The 23,555-nt window shown below is 34.1% G+C and overlaps 1 long non-coding RNA gene across 2 annotated transcripts in view; it reads left to right on the plus strand.

Annotated features, from left to right (window-relative positions):
* Positions 1 to 23,555, plus strand: part of LOC135970221 (uncharacterized) — a 132,570-nt gene that overhangs the window by 88,000 nt on the left and 21,015 nt on the right. Inside the window, exon 4 of one of the 2 annotated variants that reach the window (XR_010585816.2) lies at positions 13,385 to 14,833. The exons of the other annotated variant lie outside the window; for it this stretch is intronic. This is a non-coding gene — a long non-coding RNA (uncharacterized lncRNA). Of the gene's footprint in view, positions 1 to 13,384; positions 14,834 to 23,555 lie in introns of those variants that run through there. 2 annotated transcript variants of the gene reach the window in all.

The following is a 23,555-nucleotide window of genomic DNA, read 5'->3' on the forward strand; positions in this document are numbered from 1 at the left end:
CATTTTAATGAGTGACCTATTTCAATGATATTCAATATATGAGTAGAGGCTTCAGTAGTTGAAATGAATTCTAAATTACAAGATCTGTTGGGAAAGGCAACACACAACATTCAGTTTTACTTACAAGCAGCCTTGCTTAAGGAGAATATTGTAATAAGCAGAGTGCTTTCTTTGTGTTTCTATAAATAAAAATTAGACCAAGAAAAGGTTTGCTGTCTATAATCATAGACACTTAGATATTTTCTCCCCAGAACAGCTGGAAGTAAGGTAAAATAAAATAAGATCATTTGCAAGATTACTAATCCTATAAAAAGTCTGAAAAATGAGGGATTTGAGAATTTAATATAACTTTCATTTGTCAAACATACCTTTCTTTTTCTTGTGGCAACTAAAGGTCTTAGAAAACTTGTCTTGATTAACTTCAGCCATTGATTAGAGTGTGTCTGGCCAACTCCTCTTTATATTAGAACACAATCAGAAGAAAAAGTATTTGATAAGATAAACATACATTTTTAATCTGTGGTTTTAGGAAATGAACACTAAATCTGATTTTACACAGTCATTTTGCTGGCACATTTATAAACGTAGCAACTGTTTATAGAAGATATAATAGAACAACTAATAGAACAAGGTCGTTAGGTGCAGATATGGCCTTCAAATAAAGAGATAATGAAGCATCAATGTGTGTGTGTGTGTGTTGTGTGTGTTGTGTGTAAGTGTGTAAATAAGGAATGAAAGAGCATTTGAGCCCCCGGTAGTGGACCAAATTCTCTCTGGGCACACTGGAGCATTCCATATTGTGGGACTCAAACATTGAGCAGGCCTATCATTTATTGTCCCTCACTCACTCTCCCTCAGGCTGCTTTACTCAAATGTAAATAAACTCTAAGAAGGTCAATAGATTCTTAAAATTTTGTCTTTATTTTTTCTTAGTTCTATTGGGTAATTCATATTTTAATATTGTCCTTGGTTTGGGATGAGCCAAGATGATTGCAAATTTTTATTATATCTAGACCATTTTTGAAATATCTAGGATATATTCGTCTAATACATTTTGGGGTTTTTGAAATGTTTCAACATCGTGTTTTTCTTAAGTTTATCCAGTACCCTCACGTCTCAGAACAAAGGGAATAATCTAGATAGATGGAGATATTTTTCATCAGCCACTTAAAAAGCCAAATTAGACTTCAAAGCCCAGTGCTACCTGGAATATAGATAACATTTTCTTTCCTTCTTTTATTCTTCTTCTTATTATTATTATACTTTAAGTTCTAGGGTACATGTGCATAACCTGCATGTTTGTTACATATGTATACTTGTGCCATGTTGCTGTGCTGCACCCATCAACTCGTCAGCACCCAACAACTTGTCATTTACATCAGGTATAACTCCCAATGCAATCCCTCCCTCCTCCCCCGTCCCCATGATAGGCCCCAGTGTGTGATGTCCCCCTTCCCGAATCCAAGTGATCTCATTGTTCAGTTCCCACCTATGAGTGAGAACATGCGGTGTTTGGTTTTCTGTTCTTGTGATAGTTTGCTAAGAATGATGGTTTCCAGCTGCATCCATGTCCCTACAAAGGACACAAACTCCTCCTTTTTTATGGCTGCATAGTATTCCATGGTGTATATGTGCCACATTTTCTTAATCCAGTCTGTCACTGATGGACATTTGGGTTGATTCTAAGTCTTTGCTATTGTGAATAGTGCCGCAATGAACATACGTGTGCATGTGTCTTTATAGCAGCATGATTTATAATCCATTGGGTATATCCCCTGTAATGGGATGGCTGGGTCATATGGTACTTCTAGTTCTAGATCCTTGAGGAATCACCATACTAAATTTTAGGACTGACCTTTGTCTTATAAACATTTTAGATTAATACCTTAAATTAGTATTTGATGGGACCAAATGCTCTGCTGATTTAAACCTTCTGTCTCCATTTGAGATGTCCTACCTCTCTCCTCATGTCTGCACCTTACACCCAGTGGCTTCTGTGGGATATTTACTCTTTGGCGATGATTTTAGCTCATTTACAGCTGAGCTAAGAAACAAGCGTCAGTCATTGTGATTGTGACCAGCAAATGTCCTCTTTTCTTTTCTAGGAGCACCACAAATAAATAGTTAAGACTTCACACTATTTGTCTCAGTTTCTTTGGAAAGACCCGAACTGGTTTAATACGAAGTTTTTTATTGTGTTAAACAGGATTGTCAAGCTTTTGAGCACAATTCATTTTTCCTAAAGAACCAATTTTATTTTGCAGTAATTAATGGATATAATATCCCCCAAACAATTGTAAAAGTTATTTGTCTGTGTCAAATTAAGGATCAGGGAATTCTTTTTGTTTGTTTGTATTCTGTCCTGTTTCTTCTTTCTTTCCTGTAAGTGAATAAATATAACAATTTTTAAATCTGAAGATAGTGGTGACTTTTGAGGAAGTGTGTTTTATTGTAGTTTTCTTTTTTTTTTCAGTCCAAAGCATATGTGCTTTCATAATATTTATTTATATGGAGTTCTGGGTAAAGCTATTCTGCATGAAAATAAACAGATTTATGAAAGGTACTAGTGCCTGAATATTTTGGTTTCAATATAGAAGTTCTATAATTGTCTGCTACCTGGCTTTGAAATGAGAGTGTTCTCATGCAAAATAGCAAAGGACAGGCAACAAATAAACTCAACATTTTCATTATTTAGAGCACTAAAACATATATATTTTATTCACTAGAGACAGAGAATATAAACATCCAAATCTCCAAATAATTACTAAACCTCATTTTAGCTTACAGTTCCAAACTTCTTATCTTCGAACAGAGAAAAGATTTGTATGCACTCTTCTTTACAGCTAAATGAGCAACAAAGTACATTAAAAGTACAAAGTAATTGTCTTTGTTAACCCATGGGCTGCATGTATAGGAGCCATAAGATGCAATATGTGTGTCATGTAGAGTACTCCCTATAAATGTTATGTTAATGCTCACATGTATATTATGTATGTTCACAGCTCTGCTTTTCTCATAGATCCTTTTTTCTGTGTTGTAAATAAATCCTGGAGTAAAGTGTATGGTGCTTTGTTTCCTTTGATAAAATTAACATACCTTATTCTTTAGTGCAGTTCTAGGTTTACGGAAAAATTGAGTAAATTACAGATTTCCTATTGATTCAGTGGTAACATTTGAGAGGAAGCATTATATAACCCTATAATTAGGTCCCAGTCTTTTAGAAAGTCTGTGTCCTAAGCCTAAGAAGTTTTGGTGGTTGTGTTAGTTTGTTTTGCCTTGCTGTAAAGAAATACCTGAGGCTGGGTAATTTACTTTAAAAATAGTTTTTGGGGGCTCACAGTTCTGTAGTCTGTAGTAGAAGCATGCCGCCAGCATCTGTTTCTGGTCAGGACCTCAGGAAGCTTTTACTTACCACGGGAGGCAAAGAGTGAGCAGGTGAATCACAAAGTGAGAGAAAGAGAGAGGAGGATGTTCCAGTCTCCTTTAAACAATCAGTTCTCCTGTGAACTAACAGAGTGAGAACTCACTCATTACAAAGGGAAGGACAGCACCAAGCCATTCCTGAGGGACCTGCTCCTATGACCCAAACAACTCCCGCTAGGTCCATTTTCAATATTGGAGGGTTCATTTCAAGGCAAGATTTGGAGGAGACCTACATCCAAACCATATCGGTGCCTCCCAAACTCAAGTGAATTATTACATAAAAACTCTTTTTTTCAGCCACCCTTTTAAGGTAACTGAAGAAGAACTGACACGTTATGAATACCTGGATTTTTTATTTTTTATTTTTTTTTGCTGGTTTGTATATATTTATTATTTTACTTCACTTTGTGTCATGGATTCACTCTGAGTTTCAGGATATAGTAAATTATTTAAATGAGAAAGCACTCAAATACATTTTTTCTAGACTATTACATATTAGTATTCCAAATTGATTATTTCTTGATTATTACTGAAATTTCTGGGAGGTGTTTATATAATTCATTTGGGGCCTTTGAAATACTTCAACATTTATTTATCCAAAAGCTTTCCAGTGCCCTAAACTAAACTTCTCATAAAAAAGAGAATAATGTGGAAATAAGTAGAAATATTTTGAGTATCCTTCAAAACACTAAAATGAAAACTTCTGAGTTATTGTAAAAAGTCTATATGTTTTAGTTTCAAGTGAACCCTCAAAACCTATCATGAAAATATACATTTTACTAAATCCTATGAAGTTTGTTATCTGTTTTTGGCAATGAATCAGTTAGTAATGATAGCTCAGCAAAGGACAAAATAGAAAAGGTTTAAAATCATCATGACAGGACTAAAAACCACAGCATACCAACTTAGTTTAACATTCAGCGAACTGATTCATTGGCCAGGAATTTTTTGAAGGCATTGTCATATTACATAAAAGAGAAATAATTGTGAAGCATTAGCCAATGTTATCACGCACGAAAAATGTTTTAGAAATATTTTACCTGTGGTTGTTTAAAGTGTTGGGACTCTGGAGAATTTAACTTTGAAATCTCGGTTCCTAGATAATGATGGATAAATGATGAGTTGTTGCACATAACTGGGTAATGACTTGAATAATTTTGACTTTCACTCAAATTAGACTTTCAGCCAGAAGCATTATGAATGAAATGACAGTAATAGAATATGAGAGAAAACTGTTTTAGAATAATATTCTTTTCCAGTAAAATGCTATTTATAAGTACTACTTCCTTTTCTTAGTTTTGGTTTTGGTTTTGTTATTTTGGTATGATTTTTAATCCTCAAATTTCTTTAAAAGGACATTTTCAGTGGTGGTCTTGCCTTTATACTTAGGACTACTACAGTCTCACTATTTGAGAACTTCTACTCCCTACTGGGCTGAGAGAATTTAAAAATGTTCACTTTTCAGCTAAAGTTTGGTAAACATCTTTTTTATGAATAAAATTGTTGATGCCTTGCTTTTGGCTATGCTTTTAAAAAAACTGTCCACTTTCCCCAATAGAAATTTACAAATTCAATACTAATTTAAAATGGAATTTTTAAATCCTCAAGACTTTTTATCATTAATTTTAAAATAGACATCTATTTTTTAAACAATTCAAATTTAAGATCACATGAAATTTTAAGGAACTGAGCTAGCTTATTCTTTTCTAGTTCAACAAAGTGAAAATATTTTATACAGCAATCACAGTCTCACTGGTGATCTTTCCAAATATAAGTTGTTTGTGAAATTTCTGTCATATTGTGCAAGATCAAGAATATACACTGGCAATTAAAATTCATTGCAAAATGATTAAGAAATATTTGAATAGAGAATCTTGGTTTACAAGTGTATATGATGGGGCCATATTTTGACTCAAGTGCATATAGTTTCAATAGGACCCAATCTCATGATCAATTTATTGTAATAGTCAATACTTAGTAAATGTGTTTTCTAGGTACAGAAATGTTGTATACGTGATTTTACTCATTTTTTAACAGTTCATATTAAATTATTTTTCTTCTATGTTTTCCCCAATTATGTCCTTATAGTTTCCACCTGTTCCAGGTCAGCTTGATTTCTCTTTTCATTGCCTATATCCTTCCTAAACGACTTGTGATCTTCCCCTGCTCACTTGTTTTCACAAGCAAAAGTCTCAAAATTTGTGCAAGCGAGGTTATTCAGAATTTCTATGGCAGTGATAGTTTCACAAAAGGTAGAAAGAATCATGGCCGCTGGGTGCGGTGGCTTATGCCTGTAATCCCAGCAGTCTGGGAGGTCGAGGCGGGTGGATCACGAGGTCAAGAGATCGAGACCATCCTGGCTGACACAGTGAAACCCCATCTCTACTAAAAATACAAAAAATTAGCTGGCTGTGGTGGCAGGTGCCTGTTGTCCCAGCTACTCAGGAGGCTGAGGCAGGAGAATTGCTTGAACCTGAGAGGCGGAGGTTGCAGGGAGCCGAGATCGCGCCACTGCACACCAGCCTGGGTGATAGAGCGAGACTCCATCTCAAAAAAAATAAATAAATAAAAATAAAATAATAATAATAATAATAATAATGGCCTGGAAGACTTTAAACTGGCTGGCTGGGCCTTTCACCTCTGGTGCATGTGTGAAAGAGAGATAAAGAACAAGTTGCTGGCCTTCTCAAGTGTAAACGGGAATAGAATGTCACATTGACTTGCAGGCTTGCCAAAAGTGATTTTTTAGGCCACATCCCCGAGTTTCTAAGTCAGAAGGTCTAGAGTAGGGTCCAAGAATGTACATTTCTTATAAGTCACCAAGTGATGCCGAAGCTGCTGGTCCAAAGACCGCACTTTGAGAATCATTGTCTAAGACCTACACAGCAAATTGCTGTTAATGCTCCCTTCATGAACGAGAAGAGCAAGCCTCTTTCAGAACTACTTGCATTACGTGGCTAGAGGGTTCTCTTTTCCCTATTCCTAGAGATAAATTGTGATCCCACCTTCATCCCCCTACATCACATACCCTTGAAAATGTGGATTTTGTGGTATTCTCTCAGAATCTGCAAAACAAAGAATAACATGCTAAGCCAGGGGTCCCCAACCCCGGGTACTGGTCCATGGCCTGTTAGAAACCTAGAAACTGGGCTGCACAGAAAGAGGTGAGCAGTGGGTGAATTAGCAAAGCTTCATGTGTATTTACAGCCACTCCCCATCGCTCGCATTACTGCCTGAGCTCTGCCTTCAATCAGATTGGCTATGGCGTTAGAGTCTCATTGGACCGTGAACCCTATTGTGAATTGTGTGTCAGAAGGATTTGGTTGCATGTTCCTTATAAGAATTGAATGCCTGATGATCTCTTGCTGTCTCCCATCACCCCTAGAAGGGACCATCTAGTTGCAGGAAAACAAGTTCAGGGCTCCCACTGATTCTACATTATGGGGAGTTGTATAATTATTTCATTATACATAACAATGTAATAAGAATAGAAATAAAGTGTACAATAAATTTAATGCACTTAAATCATCCAGAAATCATCCTTCCTGCTCCCCATGTGTGAAAAATTTGTCTTCTATAAAACTGGTCCCTGGTGCTAAAAAGGTTGGGGGCCACTGTATTAAGCAACTAAGCTTTAATTGGCAGCAAGTAGACATTATTATACCTGGAACTTTTTCAGGAATTCTCAGGATAACAATTTTATTAATGCTATCTCACAAGATCCGAGAGTTGGCTCCAATAGGATAGCATTGGTTTCCCGAGGAATTTAACTAGGATATCCTGATAAAGCAAGGTGTTCAGAAACGTTGGCTCAGGTTTCCCTTTCTCAGAATCGAGCTCCATCCCTTTTCCATTAATATGTGCTAATCCTTAATTATGTTTTTTTGTCTTCCTCTACTAATATATGCCATACATTTTTATATAGATGGATCTATATTTTATTAATCTGATCACTGTCTTATTTTCTTTTGATAAAATAGGTAGAGTACATTAAGTAACCAGTACAAATATATATTGTTAGTAGGTTTTTTAACAGAGTCCTGATTGACACAGATACAGGTCCATAACCTCTTATGAAAAACCCCAATGTCCAAAAGGCTCTAGAAAGGAAGTAAATGACATATAACTTATTTTGGAGAAAGAAAACCAAGAGAACATGATTTAAAGTGACATGAAAATATTTATAGGGTAATTTTCCCATTTACTTTTAATAATTGTATATTTCACTTCAGCAACACTTGTATATGTAATTACTCACTGATGTTCCAGCTACAGATGGAGATATTATATAATATAGATTACATGGTCCAAATTCTAAATTTGGGGTTTTGAACTCACTGGACTCCATGAGTTTTGGATAGAGGACAGTGCATTCATATAAACGTGCATTTTATAAAGGCCAATTTGCTTACTCTGTGTAATGCTGGACCCAAGTTGATTCTATATTACTTTTTTTTTAAGTACACAAATGCATTCCATGCAATATGCAAGACTTATAATGACACACTTTTATTTTGAAATTTGTTATATTTGATTACAATAATAAACATACATCATTTTTATTAAGCCTGACAGTTTCATAGATGGCAAAGTTAGAGAGAAAACCAACATCTGAAAACTTCAGAACTTTCTCTCCTCCTTTTCACTGATAGAGGATAAATCAGATTTACCAGCCCAGACAGCTATAGGAAGCTAATAGCTTTCTGTCCATAGCTGTCACCACGTGTCTGCATCTTGCACAGATTTGAGTAATCTACTTAAAATCACATAGTTCTTCAGGCTTTTCAAAATATTATTGTTGGCTAAAAAACCTTTGTCTATACTCCCAAGGGAATGGAGCTTAGTACCCAGCTCTTAAGGAACGCACATTAATCTGAGATCCTACAGATAAGGAGGTGTTGCTTTATAATAGACTCATATCTCTCAAGTTTCTGTTACAAACATTTCTGTTTGAAAGTTTCTTAAAATACAGATTCATGGATCCTAATCTGAGCCTAATCAATCAGCAACTCAACTGAAATGGTTTTGTTATCCTTAAATTTAAGAAATAAATTATTTACTATTAGTCAGTTTTAGAAAAAAAAATCCACAGAATCTGTTGAGCACCAAGAGTAAAAGGAAAGAGAAGTCAAAATTATTTTCTATAGAAAGTAGAGGGAATAAGACATTCTAATTAATCACCTACTCTGGTATATGCTTACTTTCCTTCTTTAACACACAGGCATTGCTAGTTTTCAAAACATAAAAATTACATATAATTTTATTATTTAGGAGAAAAATCCAAAGGTCTGTAGCCTGAATTAATAAGAATACTCATGATAATGTGCTTTAAGAAAGAGTTTAGAGGTGGGCCTTATGATTATCAGTGTTATCAAGGATCCAGAATCCTTTAGCCTTGCCCGTCTGCCATTTTCAGTTCTTTGGTTGACTATCCCCTTATGGTTACACTATGGCTGCTTCGGCATAAAACACCATACCTCCTTAAAACATCGGTCTTCAGAGGAAGAAAAGAATTGTTAGCAAGAGAGCCTTCACGTCACATATTTCTATTCCTTATCATAAATGAAATGACTTTCCCAGAAGCCTACAGCATTCTTGTATGTCATATTGTCCTGTGCCTTATATAATGTCCTTATTTTAAATAATTACTGAAATTGGCTGCTGGAGTACCATGTCTTGATGTATGGTTTATTCCTTTGGAATGGGCAATTTTCTGCCTTAACAAAATCAGGGAATAGCTATTCGTGTAGCAAAATGGTGCAAGGATACAACCATTAACACCAATCCATTGCTGAAAATAATTTAGCATCTACTGAGCCAAAGTATGTTATAGGATGTAGAATGCATAATAATCCACATAAACACTGATTATGATGATGTCAGACTTGGCTACAAAATTATGGTTTAGGTTATTTTATGAACGTGTCATACTTCCTTTGGCTGCAGTCTTCCTGTTCACCTCCTTAATTTTCTTCCAAATCTATTATATCACTCATTGTTCCATTCAGTAGATTACTTCTTAATGTATAACTTATAAGAAAACTTGCTAAAGGAAGTTAGAATACTTTGTTAAATGATAAATCAACGCAATCAAAAGCAAATTTTAAAATCAAATTTTAAGAATTTAAGTCTCAATATTCCATGATCATTTACTAAACATTTATTACTATTTCGAATGTAAAATGTTTTCATTTGAGTTATGTTATTGAGATAATGCTCTTCAAAACTCTTTTGCAATAGCTCTATTGCTAATAATTTTTTAAAAATATCAAATAACATGTACATTCAAATAATCTAAATTAGAGTAACCTAAAGTATAATCATTCTGCCACATACCATAAGCCTTAAGAGGATGGGTTATCATAATTGATACAGGCTTTGCTCTTTCTATAGTCAATGTGACATCTTTTTAGCAGAGATGGTCTGGATGGAACTTTGATATTTAACTAGAAACAAAATATCTCTCTTATAGAACATTTGAAAAATCTTTCAGATTATAAACAAATACATATCTCTAAACTTAAAAATGCCATGATAAATGTGAAGTTTTTTCTCAATAAAAAACAGGTACCTATAAACAACAAGCTTTTCTATATATCCCTTTGAAAAAAGGAAGTTGAAACCCATGGTGAATAATTTGTTCCCTTCTTACAGAAAATCTTAATTGCCCCAAAAATACACATGTAGTTATAGGAGATTTCCAGTAACTTGAAACAGTGACTTCAATCGTTTTTGGTTTTTCTGATTTAAATCATTTGTGAGTGTTTCTGTGCCTATATTCTGCATAAAATTTATTAGACATCAATAGCTTTGTTTGTTTGTTTGTTTGTTTATTCTACAAAAAATAACATGGTCAATTTGAGGAAATAAGACAAAAATGACAGTAATCTCAGAAACATATAGAGAAAACAAATAAGGTGAAGCCTATAATAGCTCTAATGGATTGCTATAAAAATGGCCCTGGTATGTGGTATGAGAGGACAGAACCCAGGTAGACTCCAATGCATTCCGTTAGTCCAGGAGATTAAAATGAGATTCTAGGAAAACCTAGTAATCTAGAGTATGCAGGATGCAGCACTAGATTAGATAGATAGAGACCTGTATATTTGTGTAAAGATTAGCCCTTGAGTATTTGCCTGAGTGCTAATGAACACACGTGTGTGAATAAATCATTTGGGTAAGAGAGAACTATGTGATAGAACTAAAGATAATAGTGCCAGGTATTCAAACTAAGCTGGAATAGTGCCTGTTCCACAAGTCAACTGTAAAATCTCAAGATTTGTGGAGCACTAGATAGAATTTATAGAGAAATTTTAACTCAGTAGAGAATGATTATCCCCAAGCTTTTGGGCTCAACTCAGAACTAGCAAATTGCAAGTCATTTAAAAGGATTAAACTGTTTTTAATTAACTTAACTACATCACAGAGCAAAGTTCAATAATATTTATGAAAACACAAACATGCTGTGATGCTAGTAAAATAAATAGGAATCCAGCAAAAAAACTACAGATCTTCAATAATGCAGGAAAATATGACCTACAACTATATGATTAAAACTAATCCAGAACTAACGTAGGTATCATAATTACCATACAAGAAAATTAAATTAGTTATAATAACTGTATTCAAAACATAGAGACATAAGGACATAAAATGATGCAAACTGAAGCTCTGGTGATAAAAACTCTAAGTTTGAATATAAAAATACAGTGGACAAAATTAATGACTAATCAGATATTACAGAAGAAAAGTTAGTAAACTGGATATCATAGCAATAGGAAATATCAAAAATGAAAAAAGAGATAAAACAGTAATAAAAACAATGAGTATAGTATCAGTGAGATGTAGAAAAATTTCAAGTTGTTTAATATACATGTAATCACAGTCCCTGAAGGAGAGAATAAAGAGGAAACAAAAAAGTATATATTTTGAAGAAATCTCTGCCAAAGATCTTAGAAATTAGATTAAAATTATAAGCCCAAGAACCAAAAAGTTCAATGAACCCCAAAATGTAAGAAAAAGATAATCATATCAAATCATACAATAATCAAATTGAAAAAGTTTAAAAACAGTCAGAGTAGACAGTGTTAGATACAGAAGAACAGAAACAACAATAAAGGTAAATGTCTCATTGAAACCACTGCAAGTGTGAAGACAATGGAGAAACATTTTATAAGTAGTAAAGAAAAAATAAACTATCATTTTAGCATACTATGACCAGTAAACATACATTTCAAAAACAAAGGGTAAATACAATTTTTTAGAGGTATAAAATCATAAAGAATGTATCTCCAGCAGCCATAATTCAAGAAAGGTTTTAACAAGTTTTTGGGCAGAAAAAAATTAACACTATAAGGCTGTATGCATTTAATTTTCAAAAAGATCACCACTGGAAATGGAAACTACATAAGTAAAAATCATAATTATTCTTATTTACATCTCTTGAAAGCATAAGTTACTGCTTAAATAAAAAATATTAACAGTATAATAGGATGCTTCAAACGTATCTAATGATAAAAAGCACAACAATAGCACAAATTTGGCAGAGAAGTAGAAGTATACTATTTTATTTTTCTTCAACTATATGTGAACATCATGAAAGTGGCCTGACAAATTAAAAATGTATACTCTAAATCTTAAGGTAACATCAAAATTAATAAAACAATGAATTATAACTAATATGGCAAGAAATGAAATAAAATGCAACACAAAATTCAATTAATTCAGATGACAGAAAAAGAGAAAAAAAATGAAATAAAGAGAAGTATAAATATAAAACAAGTATCCTGATGATAGATTTAAACTTAACCATATCTATAATCAAATTAAGTATAAATAATCTATAAACATTTACTAAATTGTCAGAGATTGTCAGATGGTACTAAAAATTAAGACTCAACCACTATGAAAAGTGAGTTGATGCGGTTTTTTAAATATTAGGCAAAGTGCATTTCAGAAAAAAAAAAAATACTGCTAGGCTGAAGAAACAAATTTCATGATGAGAAAGTGAGTAATTCATCAAGAATGCATAATGACCCTAAAATTTTTGCACCTAGTAATAGATCCAGGAACATGAAGCAAAAACTAATTGAAATTCGGTAAGAAATTTAAAAGCACCAATTTTATTTGAAATTATAACACATTTCTATCAATTATTAATAGAACAAGTAGACGTAAAGTGAGAACACAGAAGATTTGAACAACACTATCAACCAATTTGACCCAATTGACTTTTTTTTTTTGATGGAGTTTCGCTCTTGTCGCCCAGGCTGGAGTGCAATTGCATGATCTCGGCTCACTACAAGCTCCATCTCCTGGGTTCAAGCAATTCCCCTGCTTCTGCCTCTTGTGTAGCTAGGATTACAGGTGCCCACCACCATACCCTGCTAATTTTTGTATTTTAGTATTTTTAGTAGAGACGGGGTTTCACCATTTTGGCCAGGCTAGTCTCAAACTCTTGACCTCAGGTGATTGACCTGCCTCATCCTCCCAAAGTGCTGGGATTACAGGCGCGAGCCACCGCACTTGGCCCCAATTGACATATATTGAACACACCATCCTGTGACAGCTAAATATTTTGTTCATTGCACAAATAGACTATATTCTGGGCAATACAATATTTATCAATTAATTTAACAGATTTTCAGCCAAATATAGTATGTTCTTTGAGCAAAATGAGATTTAATTAGAAATCAACAGAATAATCTCTGAAACAATCCACAATCTAGGAAACTAAATAGAAAATTTAAATTTTCAGTGCTATTTAGCACTGGAAAACATGTATTTAGCTGATGATTAGTGTCATATTCTATAAATGTCAATGGGGTCAAATTGATTGACAGTGTTGTTCAAATCTTCGCTATTCTTAATAATTTTCTGTCTAATTGTTCTGTTACTTATTGAGAGATGGGTATTGAAATTTCATATAGTAATTGTTGGAAATTTAAAAACTGTGTTACAGGCCGGACACGGTGGCTCACGCCTATCATCCCAGCACTTTGGGAGGCTGAGGCAGGAGGATAACGAGGTCAGGAGATCAAGACCATCCTGGCTAACACAGTGAAACCCCGTCTCTACTAAAAATACAAAAAATTAGCCGGGCGGGGTGGCGGGCGCCTGTAGTCCCAGCTACTCTGGAGGCTGAGGCAGGAGAATGGCGTGAACCCGGGAGGCGGAGCTTGCAGTGAGCTGAGATCGCGCCACTGCACTCCAGCCTGGGAGACAGAGCGAGACTCCGTCTCAAAAAAATAAATAAAAATAAAAAATAAAATAAAATAAAAACTGTGTTACGTAGTTTTAAAGATCTGGTCATTGTGCTATTTAATTTCTAATTATTAGATGTATGTATCCATTTGGTATCATAGGAATCCTTAGTGTCAAAAAATGTGGAAGTGGAAATTTGAAAGTATTTCAAAACTAAATTAAAATGAAATAAACATATCAAAATGTTTAGGATTCTTCTTGAGCAGTATTTACAGAGAAATATCTTGTTCTAAATGTATATATAAAAAAATAAAAAAGATCTCAAATTATTAACTTCAATTTACACCTTAAAATCTAGCAAACAGAGAAGACATTAAAGCCAAGTGTGTAGAAGAAAGACAATAACATAGACAAATCAGAAATCAATGAAAGTTAACAAATATTCTGTATATCTTCTTACATATACATGTATATATAATCAATTAAACCAAAGCTAGTTCTTTTAGATCAACAAAATTGAAAAACCTCCAGTCAGACTGATTACGGTTTGATGGGAAAGAGAAAACACAAAATATCAATATCAGTATTGAGAGAGATGACATCAGTATAAATTTTACAACTATTGAAAGGATAATGCGTAATGTTATAATATCATCATACCAATAAATTTTACAACTTTGATGAAATAGCCAAATTCTTTGAAAGTATCAGTCAAAATGACAAGACAAGTCTCAATCATTTTTGGAGATTTATTTGCCAAAGTTAAGGACTTGTCCAGGAGATGGGTCTATGCCTTTTTCTGAAGATGATTTTGAGGACTCCAAATTTAAAAGGGAAATGGCGGGATATTGAGAAGCCCACAGTTTTCACTCAAACAAAAGGAGCAAAGGAAAAATGTGGGGAATCTGCATTTTACATAAGATAATACAGACAAAATGGGGTAGGGGAACAATATGATATGCATTTGTATCTGGCAGGCTGGGTTACTGCACCTGTAAAGATAAACTATCAATTAGCCTTGTCATGGAGAAGTTTTAACAGCTAAGTTTTAACAGCTCACTGGGAATTTCTTTGTTGGCAAAAAAATGGGGAAGGTGGTTAGCTTTTAATCTCCTAACCATTTTATTTAGGAACCAAATGGTGGAGGCAGGTTTGCATGACTCAGTTCCCAGCTTGACTTTTCCCTTTGGCTAAATAAGTTTGGGGTCCCCACATCTAATTTCCTTTCACAAAAGAAACAAATTGTCAAAGCCAACACATAAATAGATAATTCAAATAGTCTTTTATTTCTTAAAGACATAGTACATATAATCAGAAACTTTTTTCTGGTGAATACTACAAATGTTTTTAAGGGAGAAAATGCCATTTTCCCACGAACCTTTGCCACAAATTAAAAAGTTATGTGACATTCTTCAATTTATTCTATGAGGCCTCATTGGCTGATGCTGAAATAAGACAAAGACATTGCATAAAAAGGCTACTACAGAGTAATCCCTGTATGACCATAGATGCAGAAATTCTAAATATTTCAGTAAATTAAATTCAGCACAGCGCTATAGAGAAAGTCCAATATCTCAAGACCAGGTGTGATTTATCCCCCAAAAGCACATTGGTCTAAAATTTGAAAAAAAATAATGTAATTCACTATATTAACAAATAACATAAGCAAACTATTTTGGGTAATGGAAATGTTCTGTATCTTTATTTTGATGGTGGTTATATGATGATATTACCTGGCAAAACTTGTGGATCTCTCTAAAAAGGTTGACTTCTAATTGGTAAACTATATATATATAAATTTAACTTTAAAAAAATATATATTACTTTTTTTTTTTTTTTTTTTTGAGACGAAGTCTCACTCTGTTGCCATGCTGGAGTGCAGTGGTGCCATCTCAGCTTACTGCAAACTCCTTCCAGGTCCAAGCCATTCTCCTGACTCAACCTCCCAAGTAGCTAGAATTAAAGGTGCACGCGACCAAGCCCAGCTAATTTTTATATTTTTAGTAGAGATAGGGTTTCACAATGTTGGCCAGGATGGTCTCGATCTCTTGACCTCGTGGTCTGCCTGCCTTGGCCTCCAAAAGTGCTGGGATTGCAGGCGTGAGCCACTGTGCCCAGCCTATATAACTTTTATATAAATAAAACTTTTAAAAACCACATTCATAGAACTGAAATTTATAATGTGGTAAGAAATATTGGCCGGGCGCGGTGGCTCAAGCCTGTAATCCCAGCACTTTGGGAGGCCGAGACGGGTGGATCACGAGGTCAGGAGATCGAGACCATCCTGGCGAACACGGTGAAACCCCGTCTCTACTAAAAAATACAAAAAACTAGCCGGGCGAGATGGCGGGCGCCTGTAGTCCCAGTTACTTGGGAGGCTGAGGCAGGAGAATGGCGTAAACCCGGGAGGCGGAGCTTGCAGTGAGCTGAGATCCGGCCACTGCACTCCAGCCCGGGCGACAGAGCGAGACTCCGCCTCAAAAAAAAAAAAAAAAAAAAAAAAAAAAAAAAAAAAAAGAAATATTTTGCTAAATTCACATAGTTAAATGACTTGAAGATAGTGTTTCTGATATTTTATTTAACCATCTTTTGCTCCCTGATTCCCTGACCACAGAAACTAATGATGGATAACAATTAATCAAACATTATCTGTGCTGAAGTACAAAGCTGAACATAATGTGTTCTGCCATAAATGTTCTTGTCCATATGTTAAAGGTACAATATTGGCACTGAAGCCTGATGTCCATCTGGACAAAGGTACATTTACTGCATGAGGCAAAAGTTTCAAAACCCACCATCTGTTTGTATGCCATTTTTGCAAAAACTCAAAATCATAAAGAAAAGAATATGTATATGCAAAAAGAAAGACCACAGAGAGAGTGCTTCATTTATTTAGCACAATAAAATGTTTCATAAAAATCTATTGAAAATCATCAAAGAAATACCTTTGCTGTTTTGAAAATATATACAATCCATATGATCTGTGTAATAATAACTAATGGGTATACTGAACATCAAGTCCAAAGTGTCTTATTAAATTTCAGTTATGTTCCATTTGGCTAATAATTTATAATTTAGATCAAACCAGGTTTATCCTGCTATATTTAAAAGTACTCATCACTTGTGATGTTTGTGGAATTCTGGATATCAACTGATAAATGGACAGATTAGTAAAATGTATTACTTATTGGGAATTGGTAGTTAGTCTTTAATTATATGTTATTTCTACAAGCAGCAGTGTGAAATAGTTAATAGCCCAGACCACGGAAAAACATACACCAACATTCAAATCCTGATTTTTTTACCTTTTCCAGTTGTATGGCCTTAGGCAGTCATTATATCTTTTCCTCAATTTCCTCTGTTGTGAAGAAGTGATAACCATATTGGCTTGTCAGTTACCGTGAGCATTAAATGAGATCAGGGAAGGTCTTAGTTCAGTCTCCTATAACAAAATGGCATAGACAGGGTGGCTTATAAACAATAGGAATTTATTTCTCACAGTTCTGGAGTCTGTAAGTGTGATATCAGAGTCCTTGTATGGTTGGTTGATGGGGGGCCATTTCTAGGTTGCTGACTGCTGACTTCCCATTGTATCATCTCATGGCAGAAAGAGAGCTCATTAGGTCTCTGGCCTCTTCTTAGAAGAGCACTAATTCTATCAAGGAGGGCTCCACTCTCATTACCTAATTACCTCCCAAAGGCTCCACTTTCAAATACTATCACATTGGGATTAGGGTTGGCGGACACACACTTTCAGTCTATTGCAGTATAGCAGAATTATTATTTATGATAATACATACAATATTTATTAGTATGGTTATTACCTTAAAATGTACTTGTTTCCCATGTAAGCATAAATAATGAAGAGTGGCTAATGGAATATTAAGATTATTAATTTAATTACATCCTTTAAGCCCTTTTTACCAAGTAAGATCATGTTCGCAGTTTCCAAAGAAAAATTTTTTTGGGGGGGGCACCATTAAATTCACTATACTTCTGAAATGGTTACATCTTCCTACCATTTGCTCCTTCAAAACAGAATCACATAGTTTTGCACGTCTTATCTATTTTTGCACCCAAACTCATAAACTTGTTGTTTCCACTGTGTTCTAGTCTTAATTTGTAAGTCGTGATATGAATCCTTGGTGCAGATGAACCTAAAATTCCCTCCCATAGCATCAGTACATCTGCTGATTCTTATAAGAAATGAAAGCATAATAAAATTCTGAGTGTTTTTGTAGAACATTCAAGTACAAAAACGCATGTGATTTGGACTTTACTTATAATGGACAGTGTTGGAGGATTTAGCCCTACAAAGGTTGTGATCTCAGTTTTAAAACCAAACTCATAAAAAATAGTTCAAAATCACCAAGGAGACAAGTCAACATTAATCATAAGAGAGTAGTGTATAATTTCCATGCTGAAACAAATCACGTCTCTTTTTCTTACTAGTCTATATACAAGCCATTAGAATTTCAGTTTGTAAAATAAAGAAATGTATGTATGTTTTGTAGTCCAATTTTTAAACAATATTAGAGACCCTAAAATTCCTTTAAATACTTCTACTGACAAAGTTCTGATATTTTTAGATTATATATTTGTGAGCTATAGGGAATGCTAATGAAAGTTCTGCCACCATAAAAGAAAAGAAATACTATAATAAAAATACCAAATATGTGTGTCCGGTTACGATTAAGTGTTTTTGTAACCAACACACTTTGGGGAAGATTTTAATGAAAATCAGGTGTGTCAAAGAAGAAACACTTCCCAGCTCATGTTTGTTTCAAATACAGTATATTGAATTCCGTAAGTTTAAGAAATGTGTGTAGTTAGTAAGATTAAATATGATACTGGATGTTATTAATTTATAATAAGTATATGAAATGATGTAATTGTAATAATAATTGTTTGTTATCAACTGGTATAATAAAAAGAATATACTTGGGGCAGAGGATCTGTGTTTGAGTCTTTTTTCCAATATCATGAGTTTGGACAAATTTCACATCGAATCTAAATTTCAGTTAATAGTCTAAAAATATAATCGCTCGAACCTGAGAGGCAGAGGTTTCAGGGAGCTGAGGTTGCACCACTGCAGTCCAGCCTGGGCAACAGAGCGAGACTCTGTCTCATAAAAAAAAAAAAAAGAAAAAAGAAAAAACAGTTGATGTAATCATGCCCACCTACCAGTTTCCATGGAAAGATTAAATTAAGGTAACAGATAAAGCCAATTTGTGGTTTTAGAAAAATAAAAAGTCAACAATAAACCTCTGTTATAGATTTTATTTTAATTAACAAATATTAATTGTGTATATTTATGGGGCACGATGTAATGTCTTGATATATTTACACATTGTGCGATAATTAAATCAAGCTTATGAACATGTCCACCACCTCACATACTTACTATTATTTTGTGATGAGAACATTTAAAGTCAAATTTTAACCAACTTTGAAATACACAATACATTATTATTAACTATAGTCACCATGCTATGCAGTAGGTCACTAAAACATACCTCCTCTCTAACTGAAACTTTGTACCCTTTTACCAACATCTCCTCTTTCTTCAACCTTTCCCCTTCATCCTCTGGTCACAACCATTCTATGCCCTGCTTCTATGAGTTTGACATTTTTAGATTTCACATACAAGTGAGATTTTACAGTACTTGTCTTTGTCTAGCTTATTTCACTTAGCATAATGTCCTCCAGATTCATCTGTGTTTCCAGAAATAATCAATTTTCTTCTTTTATAAGGCTGTGTAGTATTCTATTGTGCATGTATACCATATTTTCTTTATCCACTTATCTATTGATAGAACTTAGTTTGCTTCCATCTCTTGCCTATTGTGAATTACATCTCAAAAACATAGGAGGGCAAATAACTTTGTAACATACTGATTTGAATTCCTTTGCATACATATCCGGAAGTGGAATTGCTAGTTTATATAGCAATTCTATTTTTAGTTTTTTAGAGGAAACTTCATATTGTTTTCTATAATGGTTGTACCAATTTACATGATCAACAGTGTGTAAAGGTTCCTTTTTCTCTATGTTCTTGACAATAATTGACATATTCTGGTGTTTGCTTTTTTTTTTTTTTTTAAATAATAATCACTCCCACAGGTCTGAGGTGGTATCTCATTGAAGTGTTAGTTAGCACTTCCCTGATGATTAGTGATGTTGAGTATTTTATCATATAGCAGTTGACTATATATATGTCTTCTTTTAAGAAATATCAGTTTAGGCCCTTTGCCCATTTTAAAATCAGGATTTTTTTTATTGAATTGAGATTTTTATATATTTTTGATATTAGTTTCTTATTAGATATATGGTTTGAAAATGTTTTTCCCCAATCCATGTATTATTTCTTCACTCTGTTAGTTGTTTCCTTTGCTTTGCAGAAGTTTTGTGTTTGACATAATCCTATTTGTCTATTTTTGGTTTTGTTCTCTGTGTTTTTAGGGTCGTATTCAAAAACTAATTACCTAGATCAATGTCATGGGGCTTTTCCTCTATGTTTTTTAAAGTCAGACTCTGAATATATGCGTCTTGAAATTTATATTGGTTTTCCTTTGCCAGGGGGTAATCTTATCAGAATTTAATAATTGCTATAATAGTGTATGATATGACACGATATAGTGATTGTTATACTTCTATTCACATTCTTTTTGAAGGAAACATGTAAGATATTCTAAAGGCTAGTTCAGAGTATTTGATTAAACTCCCTAAGTCAGATGATGACAAGAGCAAAATTTCTTTCATTTGCCATGGCAAGTACAATTCTGTGGGACATTTCTTTCACAGATAGTACTGTGGCATGCAGCAGGTCTGGAGAGGAAAACAACCTTTTTTTATTCAGCTGTTTTGAAAAATTTGAGCTTGTCATAAAGAGCAAAATTTATGGAACATTTTCTATATTTTTAATTTATGGTTTGCCTTCTTGATAGAGGAGATATTTTAAAAATATCTCAGCTGTTTTTGATCAAGGTTTGTACTTCTTTAAAAAATCAAAAATCATGAACATTAGTTTACTCTGAATACTAATAACACAGGAAATTAAAGCAACACTTTTAGCCATTGAAAGAAAAGACTTGGTTATGATAGCTAGACTCTTGTCTTCCTTTGAGCCTACAGAACTGGTATGATCCATTCCAGAGAGAAGGTCATAGTATCATGTTTCCTAACTTACTCTAGCACAAAACTATTTTGCTTCATATAATTCTCTGAATATTTACTGATTTGATAAGTGATCAGCAGTTGCAATTGCAGATGATTTAGAAGAAAAGCATGATATGACTTTGCCTTTAAGGAGCTTAAAATTTACTGAGGGTAGAGCACAGGAAATCAAAAGAAACTCTTATTTAAGTTAATTTAATCAAATGTATTAATCAATAGTCTTGGCCTTCATAGAAAGTATAGATTAATGTGGATTGTAGTAGTTTTCAAAAACTGTCATGAAGGTTATAAAAAGGTTGACTGGAGTTGTATATTGAAGAATGGATAGGGTTTATATGATGATAAGGACAAGGCCAGTGTTTTGGTGAGTACAGTCATGTTGATGGTATGTTCTCAGTAGTGTGATGAAAAACTTTAGCTGATAAAAAGACCTCTGGTTGGGTGTGGAACAGTGGTTCCCTGGATACAAAGAGACAGACTGAAATATAGAAAGAACTATGTAAGCATAACTCTACTCACAACGGAAATCCAATATAGGATTTTGAAATATAAAATAATTTGCTAAGATAAATATTTAGGAAGTTTTCTAATATAGTTTAAATTAGAAGGACAAAGAATATATATCAAAAAGGAAGGTCTTTGCAGTTTTCCAGGATTGGAATGATGAGGCTCTATGGTAGGAAAATGGCAGCAGAAATTAAACATTGTATTTCACATAGAATAACTTTTTGAGGTAGGTAAAACCTACACTCATTAAATAGATTAAAAACAAAACAAAAACAAGGTATTAAGAGGTTAGATTAGATTGCAAAGTCAATGAGCGTCCATATGTATTTGCCTCAAGTATTGAATATTTTTTAGTAAATAACGAAATCTCCAATGATTATTTAGGTAGAAGAAAAATATTATTTATAATTTTAGTTTGTCACTATTAACACTACTGCTCTTGTTTTCCCCAACCTTTTTTTTAAATTAATTTTCTCTCTTGATATGTAAGATTGTTTCTTCAATTTGATACTGAGCCCTACATAATGTGGAAGATAATTAGAATTCCTCAGAAATCACGAATACTAACATAGCATATTTTCTTCAAAGGACTGTGTTAGAAATGAAATGATTTTAGAGCAACTACCACATTACATAGCACCCATTATTGTAGAGTATTATGGTTCAAATATGTCTGTTATATATATAAAATATATATAATATATGTTATATATTATATATTATGTGTGTTATATATATATATAGAGAGAGAGAGAGAGAGAGAGAGTTGATATGGGTTTCATTCTAAATGTTTATTATATTTTTATCTCTGTTTCTGCCCTGACTTTCCACTTGCTCTTCTTTTGGCCTGGAATATCCTTTTTACACTTCAGGTCCTCTCTCCCTTGACTAATTCTTGTTAATCCCTGAAGACTAAGGCAAGTTTTGTTTCTGTCACAAAAATTTTCCTAATCCCCTTAAATTGGATTAAAGCCACATACCTCAAGAGTGTCTTACACAAACTATTTTTTTTCACTTTTTTTGGTACCAGTTATCATAATTATAGACTAAAAGAAACTATGCAGCTCATGCCTGTAATCCCAGCATTTTGGGAGGCCGAGGCGAGCAGATCATGTGAGGTCAGGCATTCAAGACCAGCCTAGGCACCATGGTGAAACTCTGTCTCTACCAAAATATGAAAAATTAGCTGGGCATGGTGGCCCATGCCTATGGTCTCAGCTACTCAAGAGACTGAGGTTGGAGGATCACTTGAGCCTGGGAGATGGTGGTTGTAGTAAGCTGAGATTGAGCCACTGCATTCCAACCTAGGTGACAAAGTGAGACCCAATCAATGATAGGCTAGATAAAGAAAATGTGGTGCATATACACCATGAAATACAATGCAGCCATAAAAAGAATAAGATTATGTCCTTTTCAGGGTCATAAATGGAGCAGGAGGCATTATCGTTAGCAAACTAATTCAGAAACAGAAAATAAAATGCCACATGTTCTCACTTATAGGTGGGAGCTAAATGATGAGAACACATGGGCACATAGAGAGGAATAACACACACTGGGGTCTATCAGAGGGTGGAAGGTGGGAGGAGGGAAGGGATCAGGAAAAATAACTGAGTGCTAGGCTTATTACCTGGATGATGAAATAATCTGTACAGTAAACCCTCATAACACACGTTTACTTATGTAAAAAAAAAATACATGTATTCCTGAAATTAAAATAAAAGTTTAAAAAAATGATACACTATGACTTCCAAACTCCATAAGGGCAAGAACCATATATGTCTTTTCCCCCACTTCCTTCTCAGTATCTAACATAGTACTTCCTCTTAGTATGGAAAAAGTATCTGTTGAGACTAATTCTCTGTTGTGCTCTTGGTAAGCTCCAGCTGATCCTGGTGATAAGGGCATCCTTCTCTACGTTCTTACAGAGCATCCCTCCACTGGGTCCTGATGCAGAATTAGAGGCTTTGTTCTCTGTACCTCCACAACACTTCTACACAAGCTTTGTATTAATAAACACAGCATTTGGCAGGTTCTTTCTATATTTACAGGGCACCTTTTATGCCTGGGAAATCTGCCTTTATTCTTGCAAAGAGTGGAAGCATCTGTCTCTTACCAGCTGAATAACTAAGGGCTCATTTCATAATCTCTCTGAGACTGTTTCTACAAGTCTAAAATTAAAAAAAAAAATAAGGCAATTTATAGGAAGATAGTGGGAATTAAGTCAAATTAAGTTAAATAAAGTGTGT

Source organism: Macaca fascicularis, chromosome 3 (genome assembly GCF_037993035.2).
Source record: "Macaca fascicularis isolate 582-1 chromosome 3, T2T-MFA8v1.1".
In the NCBI taxonomy this organism is placed as follows: Eukaryota; Metazoa; Chordata; class Mammalia; order Primates; family Cercopithecidae; genus Macaca; species Macaca fascicularis.